The following is a 13,233-nucleotide window of genomic DNA, read 5'->3' as shown; positions in this document are numbered from 1 at the left end:
CGGCACATAATGCAATCTTTAAAGCAGAAATCCGAAGGTTCACAAAAGCCATTAGGGCAAAGGCTAGCCTTGGCACTAGACTATTTCTTGGTATGCTTGTCTTCACATTGATGTCCTTATTGTCCTATCAGGTTAGTGATCAATTTAAAAGTATTTGTAAAAATACTTTCTCAGCCGACCGTGGTGGCTCACACCTGTAATTCCAACATTTTAAGAGGCTACAGCAGGAGCATTGCTTGAGCCCAGGAGTTTGAGACCAGCCTGGGCAACACAGCCAGACTTCGTCTTTACAAAAATAAACACGAATTAGCTGGGTGTGGTGGTGCATGCCTGTGGTCCCAGCTGCTTGGGAAGATGAGGTGGGAGGATTGCTTGAGCCTGGGAGTCAAGGCTGTGGTGATCCTGCCACTATACTCCAGCCTGGGCAACAGAGCGAGAGTCTGTCTCTAAAAATAAATTAATAAATAAATAAAACAAATAAAAATATTTTCTCAAGTATTTTGATGAAGTCCCTAGTTTCATTGGCTGCCTGAAAGTGACTCCAGTGTATGCCTTTCTCACATTGTTCATTATTATTTATAGACTAGTTCCTTCTTTCCTACTACTTTATAGTCCTGTCTCTCCATCGTGTTATAAACATAGTTTATCCTTCCATGTATTTGGTTTTCTTTACTTTTTCTCAGCAGTAGTTTTCTATGTAGAAGCCTTGAATATTTTCATTAGATCTATTCCTATTCAAGTCCTTTCTTCACTTGTTCTTTAATTATTAATTTGTAAGCATTCAGTGGTTTTTGATGTTAGTATAAGTGGTTTTTTATTGTATTTTTATTGAGGTATAATTTAAATATAAAATGCACAGAGCATATACAGTTTGATAAGTTTTGACAAGTATATCTACCTATGTACCCACTGCCCAATTCAAGAGACAGAACAGCCACTGCCTCATGCTGATTCCCAGGCAACCCCTCCATCCTCCACCTAGAGGCTCTGATTTCTATCACCCTATATTAATTTTCCTTCTTCTTGGACTTCAAATAAATGCACTCATACAGTATCTACTCTTCTGTGTCTTGTTTCTTTCCCTCAACATAATGTTTTTGAGATTTATCCATGTCCTTGTGTATGGCAGTAACTCCCTTTTTATTGCTAAGAAGTATTCTACTGTATGGTTACATATAACTTATTCATTCCCCTATGAATGTAAATTTGGATTTTTGAAGTTTTGGGCTATTATGAGTAAAGCTTTAGTAACCATTCTTTGGGAGGCCAAGGCAGGCGAATTGCCTGAGCTCAGGAGTTTGAGACCAGCCTGGGCAACATGGTGAAACCATGTCTGTACTAAAATACAAAAAAATTAGGCAGGCATGGCGGCATGTGCCTGTGGTCCCAGCTACTCAGGAGGCTGAGGCAGGAGAATTGCTTGAACCCGGGAGACGGAGGTTATAGTGAGCAGAGAGCGCACTACTGCACTCCAGCCTGGGCAACAGAGCGAGACTCCATCTCCAAAAATAAAAAATAAAAAGTAAAATAACCATTCTTGTACACATCGTGTGTGTGTGCGTGTATGTGTGTGTGTGCAGATATACATATGTTTTTATTTCTCTTGGGTAAATATTTAAAAGTAGAATTGCTGAGTGATATAGTCATCATATGCTTAACTTTGTAAGAAACTTCCAAATGGTTTTCTAAAGTGGTTGAACCATTTTATTTATATTCCCACCAGCAATGAAGGTGTGAAACTCCACATTCTCATCAACTCTTGGTCATGTCAGTCTTTTAATTTTAGCCATTCTACTCGGTATAAAGTGGTACCTTATTTTGGTTTTAATTTGCATTTTTCTAATAATGAATGATGTTGAGTGTCTTTTCATGTGCTTTTGCCCATTTTGATGTCTTTTTTTCTGAAGTACATGTTTAAGTCTTTTGCCCATTCTTTATGGGGTAGTTTATCATTTTGTTGTTGACTTGTAGTTTTAAAAAATATATTCTTGGCCGGGCATGGTGGCCTGTAATCCCAGCACTTTGGGAGGCCAAGGTGAATGGATCACGAGGTCAGGAGTTCAAGACCAGCCTGGCCAACATAGTGAAATCCCATCTCTACTAAAACTACAAAAATTAGCCGGGTGTGGTGGCATGCACCTGTAGTCCCAGCTAATCAGGAAGCTGAGGCGGGAGAATAGCTTGAACCCGGGAGGCAGAGGTTGCAGTGAGCTGAGACCAAGCCATTGCACTCCAGCCTGGGTGACAGAGTGAGACTCCATCTTAAAAAAGAAAAAGAAATATATATATATATTCTTTATAGAAGTCTTTCAGAAATAATTATTGTGAATATTTTCTCACAGTGAGAAATTAATTTTCTTAATGTCTTTATTAGCAGAGCAATTTAATTTTGATGAAGTACAGTTTATCTATTTTAATTTTATAGCTAGTGTGGTATTTTTTCCCAAGCTTATTTTCTAAATTTATGTGGCTTTATTAAACTACAGTTAAGTTTTGTATATTGAGCTTTTATCTGCAGACTTTGCTAAATTTACTTCTGACTTATCTGTAGATGATTTTGGATTTTGTATATACACAAACAGGTCATCTGCAGATAATAATAGTTTTTATTTTGTTCAGTCCTTATGCTCTTCATTTCTTATTCTTTCTTCCATAGGCTAGACATTAGTATGCTGTGCACTGGAAGTAATGACAGCAAATATCTTTCTCTTGTTCTCAGTCTCAGAAGAGAAGTGCTCAGTATTTCATCATTTAGTATGATGTTTGCTATAGGTTTTTAGTGGAGACTCTATCAGGTTAAAAAAATTTCCTTCTATCTCTAGGTTTCTAAGACTTTTAATCTTGAATAGATGTTTAATTTTATCAAATACTCTGCATTTGTTGACATGATTGTACATTATTTCACCTTTATTCTTCTAATGCGATGGTTGATTTTGAAATGCTAGATTCCTGCTGTGTTCTGGGATAAACTCAAGTTTATATATTATCATTTTAATACATCATTGGATTATATTTGCTAATATTTTGTTCAAGAATTTGGCATCCAAATTAATGAGAAAGATTGGCCTGTAATTTTCTGTTCATGTAATGCCCTTGTCAGAACAAAACAAATTGATCTCATAAAACAAGTTGGGAATTGTTCTCTCTTTTTAATTCTCTAGAGAAATTGTTTTAAAGAGTCATGTTATTTCTTCCTTAAATAATTGAAAATTTTATTCTTTAAGCCGTTTGTTTAACCTCACTTTTTAAAAGGGGGGCAGCTTTTTAATGATTGATTCTGTTAAACTTTTTCAATAAACTTTTCCATTTAATCTAAAATCTTAAAATTTTGGCATAAAGTTGTTCAGAACCCTTCTTAATCATTGTTTGCTATAGGATCCTTGGTGATATCTCCTCTTTTCTTATTGGTAATTTGTATCCTCCTCTTTTTTTTTTCTTGATCTATATTGTTAGGGGTTTATCAGTTTTTTTTTTTAGTTTATTCAAAGAACCAACTCTTAGTTGATTATTTTTATTGTTCACTTCTCAATTTCATTGATTTCTCCACTTCATTTTTTCAGGCCTTCTACTTTCTTTAGGTTTGATTTGTTATGATTTTTCTAGATCTTAACAGGGATGCTCAGAATATTGATGTTCAGCCTTTCTTCTTTTATAATACATGCATTTAAGACAATACATTTTCCTCTAAAATTGACTCAATCTTCAGCCCATATGATTTTACATATTTTGTTTTTAACACTTGATTGAAAATATTTTAGAATTTACATTTTTATTTCTTTTTTGACACATGGGCTATTTAGCAATGCGTTGATTAATATTCAAACATTAGGGAATTTTCTAGGTCTCTTTTTGTTATTGATTTCTTGTTGAATCCTACCAGTGACAGAAAGCAAGTTCTATACGATTTCAGGCCTTGAAATTAGTTGAGACTTACATTATGACCCAAAATATGTTCCATTTTGGTAAATGTTCCCTGTACACTTCAAAAGGGTACACCTTCCATAAATGTCAATTAGGTCAAATTTGTTAATAATGATGCCATTCAATCTATATCTTTACTAACGTTTTATCTCCTTGTTTTATCAGTTATTGGAAGATGTCATTAAAATCCACAACTACAACTTAGGTGTTCCTCTTTTTTGGTGCTAACAATTTTCATTTTATATATTTCGAGGCCATGATACTTGACGTATACACATGTAGGATTATTATAACTTCCTGTTGAATTAACCATTTTATTATAAAATGTCTCAATCTTTAGTAAGATTTATGACACTAAAGTCTACTCGATCTGATATTTATACAACATAGAAGCTTTCTTTTGATTAGTGTGGACATAGTACAATCTGTTTATCCTTTCACTTTCAACCTTCCTCACATTTAAAGTATGACATTTGGAAGTATCACCAATGAGGCTGATTATTAAATCTGGTCTGAAAATCTTTGTCTTTTAATTGTACTATTCAGTCATTTTATGTTAAATGCAATTATAGATATATTTGAACCTCCTGTTTGACTATTAAGTAATTGTTCCCATTATGGTAAAATTATTAGCTGAATTTCAGCCAAAACCATTGTGTTACTGGTACTGATAGTGGATGAAACTGAAGAAACATATGCCTGCTAATAAATATGGTCAGTGATACATTTTTTTTCTGTCTGGATCTCCATATTTTTGTTGATTTTGCATACATCTTATGTCTTATATCCTTGTTGATTTTGCTTATGTTAGTTGCTGAAACGAAGTGTCAGAATAAATGTGGCCTTAGAATTAGATTTGGGTCACTGTATCACAAGATTTTAAATCAGGAGTTTGAAAAAGAATGAGGCATAGTCAACCCTTTTACTCTTATTAAAATAATTGTTGGTAAAAATAGTAAATACATTATCTTTAAAATAATTGTTTATTTCATCTTTATCTCATTCTTTTAAACATTTGGGGGTATTTTTAATACATTTGACACATGAGCAATCTAACATATGGGTATAATTTATAAATAAACAACTCTACATATGTTGGGGTATAATTTCAAAAAACGCTATTTGTTGAGTTTTGAGTTCAGCTGATTTAGAGTGCTTATAGCTCAATAGAATCAAAACTTGAGTGACGACTTCAGTGATAACCTCATCTAACCCTTAGATTTTACAGATAGAGAAACTAAAGCCCTAAGAAATTAAGTGGCTCACCCAAGGTCACAGAACTAATCAGAAGCCCAAATAGAAGCCCAGTTAGAAGCCAGACTCAGCCTCTTACCTCCTGGGCAGTGTTCTTTCACTATAGCAGATCGTCTCATCTCCCATATAACTCTGTGTGCATTTGTGCTCTCTTGATGTGCTGCCTTTGAAATGCGGCTGCATTTTGCCAGCCTCCCTGGATCTCAATTTTACTTTTATGTAGGCATTTGGAATGACACCCATACTTACATATATACTGCTGTGCTAAAGGAAAGATAGGTTGAACCACAATAAATATTTGTGTATTAAAATTTAATCATTCAGCCAGGGGTGGTGACTCACGCCTGTAATCGGGAGGCCAAGGCAGGCAGATCACAAGGTCAGAAGATCGAGACCATCCTGGCCAACATGGTGAAACCCCATCTCTACTAAAAATACAAAAATTAGCTGGGTGTGATGGCGTGTGCCTGTAATCCCAGCTACTTGGGAGGCTGAAGCAAGAGAATTTCTTGAACCAGGGAGTCGGAGGTTACCGTGAGGCAAGATCGTGCCACTACACTCCAGCCTGGCGACAGAGCTAGACTCCATCTCAAAAAAAAAAAAAAAAAAATTAATCATTCATAGAAAAGTTGGTTTCTACCCCCTGAGGTTCTGATGTCACCTTTGGTGAATGAATAAAGTCATATTCTGAAGATTGCAGAGGTAAACTGTCTTATAGCATTTTTCCTTACATGAAATGAACTGCTGCTAAGAATATGCTTTCAGTCTTTATTGTGGGTTGTTAATGACCAGAATCCATAACCTTCCATTAGTGAAAAATGCTAATAACTGCCTAAACACAATTAATCATGAAGCTTTTCCAAGCAGCCATGATCATTGGCTTTTCATTTCATTAAATAAGCATCCGATTGAACTTTCTGCAGCTGTTTGAAATATGAATTTATTTGGGGAAGGAAATTTAACATGGGCTGTTGATGAGTCTTTTCTTTATAATTCCTAAAACAATGTTCCAGAAGGAGCAGCATTGACACTCCTCAGCAGGAAGTACTCAATCACGTTCCTAACAGTGGCATTTGTTCCTTCCGTTTCTGGCCCTCCGCTGAATATATTCTTGATTAAATGAAGTTAGGAGATTTCTTTGCTTTTTCTGACAACCAGAGTTTGAACCAGTGCTCTAGCAATTAAGGAGGTTGAGCATAAAAAAGTTTCAGCAATATCTAATATTTTACCCATTAATGTTTTTTGAACCAGAATTCTCCCCTCCTTTCTCTTTTCCTCTTTCTCCCTGTGGGTGCCTGCGTATAGTAAAATCAAGTTTGTTTAAGCAGTTGATTTTACCTGAGAAATGATTTAATTATCTTTTTTATTATAGTCTAAAATTGAGAAAGAACTGATGCAAGGTGATACCTTTTATAAACTCATCCCTCCAGAAGAGATTAAAAATACAATTACTCGAGGCTACATTGATAACAACAAAACCAAACCAAAACCAAATCCAAAACCAAACAAATAACTGGAAGTATCATTTGCCTCTGAAGAGACAAACAAATGGTTAATTGCTGAAGTTTTGCACTTTTCAACTGAGTCTTGAGAAATTAATATAATCACAGGGTTCAAGGAGATATTACTATTCAGAACAGCATTTCAAAAAAGACATTTGAACAAAATAAAAAAAAAGAAAAAGAAAAAAGATATTTGTATTGAAACTTTGGTTACTAGAATGAGTACCAGAAATAGTAGTGTAGGGGGTTTCTTCTTCAGTGCCTGATGAGGTTACTCTTCTCACCTTAGAAGTGACATTAACCATTGGCATACTCAGGAAATAGAGTTGATGCATGTATTCAGCGTTTTTTAAAGTATTATGTCTCTTACTGAAGAGGAGATACTTTAGGAGTCAGCAGTTGGCAAGTAACCTTTTTCCCCAAAGGTGTGATGGTGTGTTATTATTAAATATACACACAGTCATAATATTAGTGCTTCACACGGCAGCTTTATAGTAATTTACATATTTTACTCTAGTAAGCTTTCTAAAACCATAAAGAATTTTTCTTTTTTTCCTCATAAAGGCCAATAGAGGCATACCAAAATATAATATAGTCAGTAATTGACTGTAATGTTGCTGCTTTGCAGTTGAAACTGCTAAATAATATCTATCTGAATCTATTAATATCTATGCAGACTTACCCGCATCAACTTTGTTTCAATGGTGGGATTATTATTAATTATAAATGTGTGCTGTTATAACTAGAAAATCTAGCCAAACAGAGGTATTGTAAAAGAAGTAAATGTTTTAACATGGCTTTAGAAGCAATGGAAACATTACTTGACCTTGTTTTCTTTTCTTTGTTTCTTATTCCATAGCTTAGAATAGGGAGTAGCAGAAGTTAAGACACTCTGATTGTCAGGGCTTTAAATGTTTAGGGAAGTGAGATAAGGTTTCCATAAGTTCATAGCAAGTGAAGACTTGCAAATTAGCAGGTGTTAGTATTTAAAGGGACGTTTCTTTAACTCCCTTCATTTTAGTGATAAGTAAACTGAAGCCCAGAGACGTTAAATGATTTTACAGCTCAGTAAAGCTGGAATTTGAACCCAGGTCTTTGGGACCCCCTGAGGCCAGTACACTTTCTGCATTTCACGCTGCCTTCTGTGCAGACTGAGAATACCGGTTTTGGCATTGCCACTGACATGCCAGGTGAGCCATCAAGTTGCTTAAGTTTCCTGAACAAAGAGCACTTCCAAAGAAGTTCAGTTCAGCAATGCACTACCGTAGTGAATTTGACCCTGTTGTCACCAAGTGATGAAAAACTTTCCATCAACTTGTTAGTTCCGTGGAAAATCTGTGGCTCCACCCATAAATTTAACTTAGTGTCCTCTGTTGTCTGAGAGTACTGAAACCATAGTATGAAGCGTATTATATATATAGTTACCTTCACATTCGTTTTTGTAAAATTAGTTTTGTTCATATTTGTTTTTACTTGATTGATGGTAGCAAACCTGGCAAGAGATAGTGAGACCTTCCACAAAATATGTCTGTACTGGGATGTAGTAAAAGATTGTTCCTAAGCCTATCTACAATGATTGCAGCATGCAACTCTGGAAACCAAAAAGGCACCAGTGTGGGAACAGGTCCTCCAAGGACACAAAGAATGCTAATGTTGAGGAACAGCTTCCCCATCCATTCCTGGAGACATGACACCACTTCCATCCTGTTAGTCTTCAAAGTAGCTAAGGGTTGGGGAACCTTTTTCAGGTTGTCTCTATAAAAGTAGGTATTATAAAAACCAAATACTTCAACAGCTTTGGGGATAAGAGAAGAGTTATTGCTTCCTTCACTTTGTGGAGCTGATGAGTTTTGGAAGATAGTGGTGAAAAAAATCAATATTGGATAGTTCTTGAAAAAAATAGCTTTTGCTATATTTCTGGGAAGGAAGACTTTTGCAGTGAGCAGCTCAAATTAATGACATTAGTCTCTCTGACCCCTAGGTTGCGTGAAATAAGCCCTTGGATCTTTTATTCCCTTTGATTATTTTTTTAAACAATGACATATTTCAGATAACCACAAAAACACAGAGAATAATATAATCAACACCTGTTATATGTAACACATCTCAACCTTTTGCCGTACACATTTCTTTCTAGAGGTTTTATTTTTTTTGGATAATCAAACTGATTACAGACCTGAAGCCACTTTGTTACCCTTTTCTGATCTAATTCCCATATCTTGCTCCTCAGAGGAGCTTTACTGGGTGCATTTTAATGCTATTCCTACATATTTACTTATCCATAAACAATATATAGTATTGTCTTGAGCAGTTTTAAAGTTCACATAAATGGTATCATACTGTACATACAATTCTCCAACTTGCTTTTTTCATTCAATGTTGTTTTAAATATTTAAACACATAGATACACATTACTCTGATTCATTTTAATGAATGCGCCACATTCCAGTATGTGAAAATTGAATATTTACTTCTTTGCTTCTAAAAACAGTGTTGCATTGAGCAGCTTCTTACAGTGTCTTCTTGGGCAGCTGTGTGAGATTTTCCTTTAGGATAAATACCTACAAGTGCAATTGCTGGGGTGTAGGGCAAAATTATCCTGAGCTTTACTGGATACTAAATTGGCTTGTCAAGTTGTGGCAATTTATACTTTCATCAGAAGTATACAAAAATTTTTTTTCCATATTCTTGCCAATATATTGCTAAAACGATATTATAAAACTGTTTGATTTTTGTTTGTTAATTTGATGGTCATGAAATGATATTTTATATTTATTTTATTACTAGTGCTATCTTGCAGCTGTACATGTTTCTTAGAGGTCCTGTATCCCTTTTACAGTCAAGTTTTTGGATGGGTCATGTATTTATTTCTTTTGAATGAGTTTCTTTTTCATTTTAGAGGGATCTGGATTTTGAGTCATAGAAAACTTTTCCCTCTCTAAAGTTATGAAGAAATTCTCATTTATATTGTTTTATATATATGGCTTCATATTTAACATTTAAATATTTGACTCACTTGACATTTATTCTGATATAAGATATGAGGTATGTTTTTTCATATGGCTATGAAGTTGTCCTAACAATACTTTTTTTTTTTTTTTTACAAATATGTCTTTATACCAATGATTTGAGATACTGCCTTTATAATATACTAAATTCCAGTGTGCATTTGGGTCTGTTTTGACTTCATTCTATTCCACTGATCTGTCTCTTCATGCACTGCTACCATGCTATTAATATTTTAATTACCGAGACTTTACTATATTTTAATTCTATCAATTTCTATTTTATAGATGTTTTTAAAATGTGTTTTGAGTTTTGTCAAATTCTTTTTCAGCATCAGTGAGGATCATACCATTTTTTTCCTTAGATCTATTGCTACATAAACAGATTTCTAGTAGTGGGACATTATTGCATTTCTGGAATAAATTCCACTTGGTTATGAAGTATCATTCCTTTAATGTGCTGATATATAATGATTAGCTATTTTTATTCAGAAATTTTACATTGTTATTCAGAAGTGCAATTGGCCTATAGATTGGCCTATATCATTGTTATATCTTTATCAGATTTTAATAACAATGTTATACTGAAAAATACAGTGTTGGAAATTAAGAACTAATGGTATGACTTTAGCAGTAAAATGGATACTGCAAAAGATAGGATTAGTGAACCTGAAGACAGGTCAATAGAAAATACCCAAACGGAAGCACAGAGAGAAATAGAAAAGAATGGGGAAGAAATAGAACAGCCAAGTGGGACACAGTCAGAAGGTCAACATACATGTAACTGGAGTCTCAAAAGTGGAGGAGGAAGAATGGAGTAGAAAATATTTTAAGCAATAATGGCTGAGAATTTTCCAGAAATGATACATGACCTTAATCCAGAGGTTTATAAACACTGAGCAAGCCTGTGGTGGTACAAGTACAAAGAAAACCAAACTTAGGCATATTGTGGTTAAATGGCTGAAATCTAAAGCAAAGAGCACATTATAAAAGTACCCAGAGAAAAAAGATACATTACCTTAACAGGAACACTAAGAATACTGATGGCAAAATTTTCTGCTGAAATTATGGAAGCTGGAAGACAGTCAAATGGCATTGTTGAAGCACTGAAAGAAAACAATGCAAATTTATACCACTTTTAAAGTATTCTTTAAAAGTGAAGACGAAAGATATTTGCAGACAAAAAAAAGCTGGAAAAATTTTGTGTAGAACTCTTGAATGGCATTGTTTTCACCTTCGTCATATTGAAGATATCATTCCATTATTTTTTAGTTTCCATTGTTTCAGTTCAAAAGTTAGGTGTAATTCCAAGTGTGGAACCTTTAAAAATAATGTTTTTTTCCTCAGGCTGCTTTCCAGATTTTTTCTTTGTCTTTGGTTTTCTTCAGTTTCACTGCAATATATTTAGGTCTGATTTTTAAAAAATTTATCCAATTTGACTTTCACTGGCCTTTTGAACTGTGAACTGATGTCTTTAATTCCAAACAAAACTCTTAGCCATCATCTTTTGAAATACTGTCTTTGCTTCATTATCTCTTTCCTCTCCTTCTGAGAGTTTCCAATTCGATACTTTTAGACCTTCTAACTTTATCTTCCTTGTATCTTATCCACTGTATTTTTCATATATTTTTATTTCTTCATATTGCCTTTTGTGTTTTCTGAACTACCTCCCATTTCACTAATTTGTCATGAAAAATAATAAAATTATTTTATTAAATATTTATTTTGAGTTTTTTCTAATTTAGACTATTTTATTTCTGTAAGTCCTAGAGTGTGGCTTTTTTCAAATTTTTTAAACATCTTATTGATTTTCTGTTTCCTACATATGGCTTCAGCAATCCATTTGTTTCTTTAAACATAGTATGTATAATTAGTTCATAGTTTCTATCTGATGATTCCTAGTGTCTGATATTTTTGTGGGCCTATTTCCATTTTTCTTGTACCTGCTGGTTCCAACACATGGAGTTTTATTTCCTTGCATTGCATCATTATGTTTTGGTTATGTGCTTTTTAAACAATGTTGAAAATTTTGAAACTTTGGATGCAAGTACCTTTCCCCCCCAAAAAAACTGAGTTTCTTTCACCAAGTGTCTAACCAGTCAATAATTATCAAATTCAAGGTTTGAAGTTATTTGCAAGACATAGGCAATTCCAGCATGATATTCAACTCTGCACTAAGGCTAATCTACTTCCAGTTCACCCTCATCTTGAAGGCATAGTTCTTTTTTTTTTTTTTTTTTTTTTTTCTTTTTTTGAGACAGAGTTTTGCTCTTGTTGCCCAGGGTAGAGTGCAATGGGACGATCTTGGCTCACCACAACCTCCGCCTCCTGGGTTCAAGTGATTCTCCTGCCTCAGCCGCCTGAGTAGCTGGGACGACAGGCATGTGCCACCATGCCCAGCTAATTTTGTATTTTTTAGTAGAGATGGGGTTTCTCCATGTGGATGAGGCTGGTCTTGAACTCCCGACCTCGGGTGATCTGCCTGCCTCAGCCTCCCGAAGTGCTGGGATTACATGCATGAGCCACCACAACCAGCAGAAGGCATAGTTCTTTGAGTATTAACTTATTTGGAGGAGGGGTTTTCTCTTTGGTTTAAGCCAATTAATTTATGAAAAGGTGTTCAACACCATCCATAATTAAGGATATTCCAATTAAAGTAACAATGAGTTTTCACTTATCAGATTGTTACATTTCACTCAAAGAAAGTTTAAAAGTTGACAAGAGTGCATACCTTTTTTTTGGAAAGGATGTGCATGAAAATATTGACAGTTCTTACCTCTAAAAATCAGACCTGGAGTTAGGTGAAGGGGAGAAATATACTTTTTAGTTTCATTGTATTTGCTCTTATAGTACTTGAAATTTCGACTCTCTATATAAGTTTTTGAAATAAAAATTTTAAAGTCAAATGCCTAGATGCTTACTTTTTCTTTCTTTGGGGAAAGTTTTTTCTGCATCCAAAGTTATTGAGCCTAAAGAACATTTAAAATGTATAAAGGGTTGTTGATTTCCTGAATGACTGGTTCATACAACAGTGAATGGAGCAGAAACGTTTGCTAAAAAATAAGATGCAAGTAATGATGCTTTAAAACTTTAGCAACATAAATCAACAAAACATTCATGGTATTTCAATATTTATTTTTTCTATATGATGTCAGAGTAATGCACCTGCTGTGACATTGCAGAGATCAAATCAAATATAGTTTATAGGTTTGTGTCTTCTTGAAAACTCACTTATATACTAAGAATCAAGGTAATTGGTGCATCCTGAATAAAGTCAGGGGCTTAAATTGCTATACTGAATAAAGATATTCCTAATATTTAAAATTTTTAAATTTTTAATACAATTTTTGTCTATTTTTGTTTTCTTTTTATGTGGCCACTATCCAGACATGTCAGGGGTGTGTGTGTGTGTGTGTGTATGTGTGTGTGTGTTTCTTTTGTTTTGTTTTGTTTTAATTGCTGTTTAGGGATGTGGTTTCTTTTAAGTGGTCAGTTTTCTATTTTTGAAGTTACTGAATTTTCCCTCCTGATCACTGTTCTCAAATGGACTT

General features: G+C 34.3%; 1 protein-coding gene across 4 annotated transcripts in view; it reads left to right on the top strand.

Moving 5' to 3' along the window:
• HYDIN (HYDIN axonemal central pair apparatus protein) overlaps positions 1-13,233 on the top strand; it is a 421,455-nt gene that overhangs the window by 80,398 nt on the left and 327,824 nt on the right. The gene's annotated exons all lie outside the window — the stretch shown is intronic.

The sequence above is a fragment of the Gorilla gorilla genome, chromosome 18 (genome assembly GCF_029281585.2).
Source record: "Gorilla gorilla gorilla isolate KB3781 chromosome 18, NHGRI_mGorGor1-v2.1_pri, whole genome shotgun sequence".
Classification (NCBI taxonomy): Eukaryota; Metazoa; Chordata; class Mammalia; order Primates; family Hominidae; genus Gorilla; species Gorilla gorilla.
Note: the sequence above shows the minus strand (reverse complement) of the source record. Positions and strands in the feature narration are given on the sequence as shown.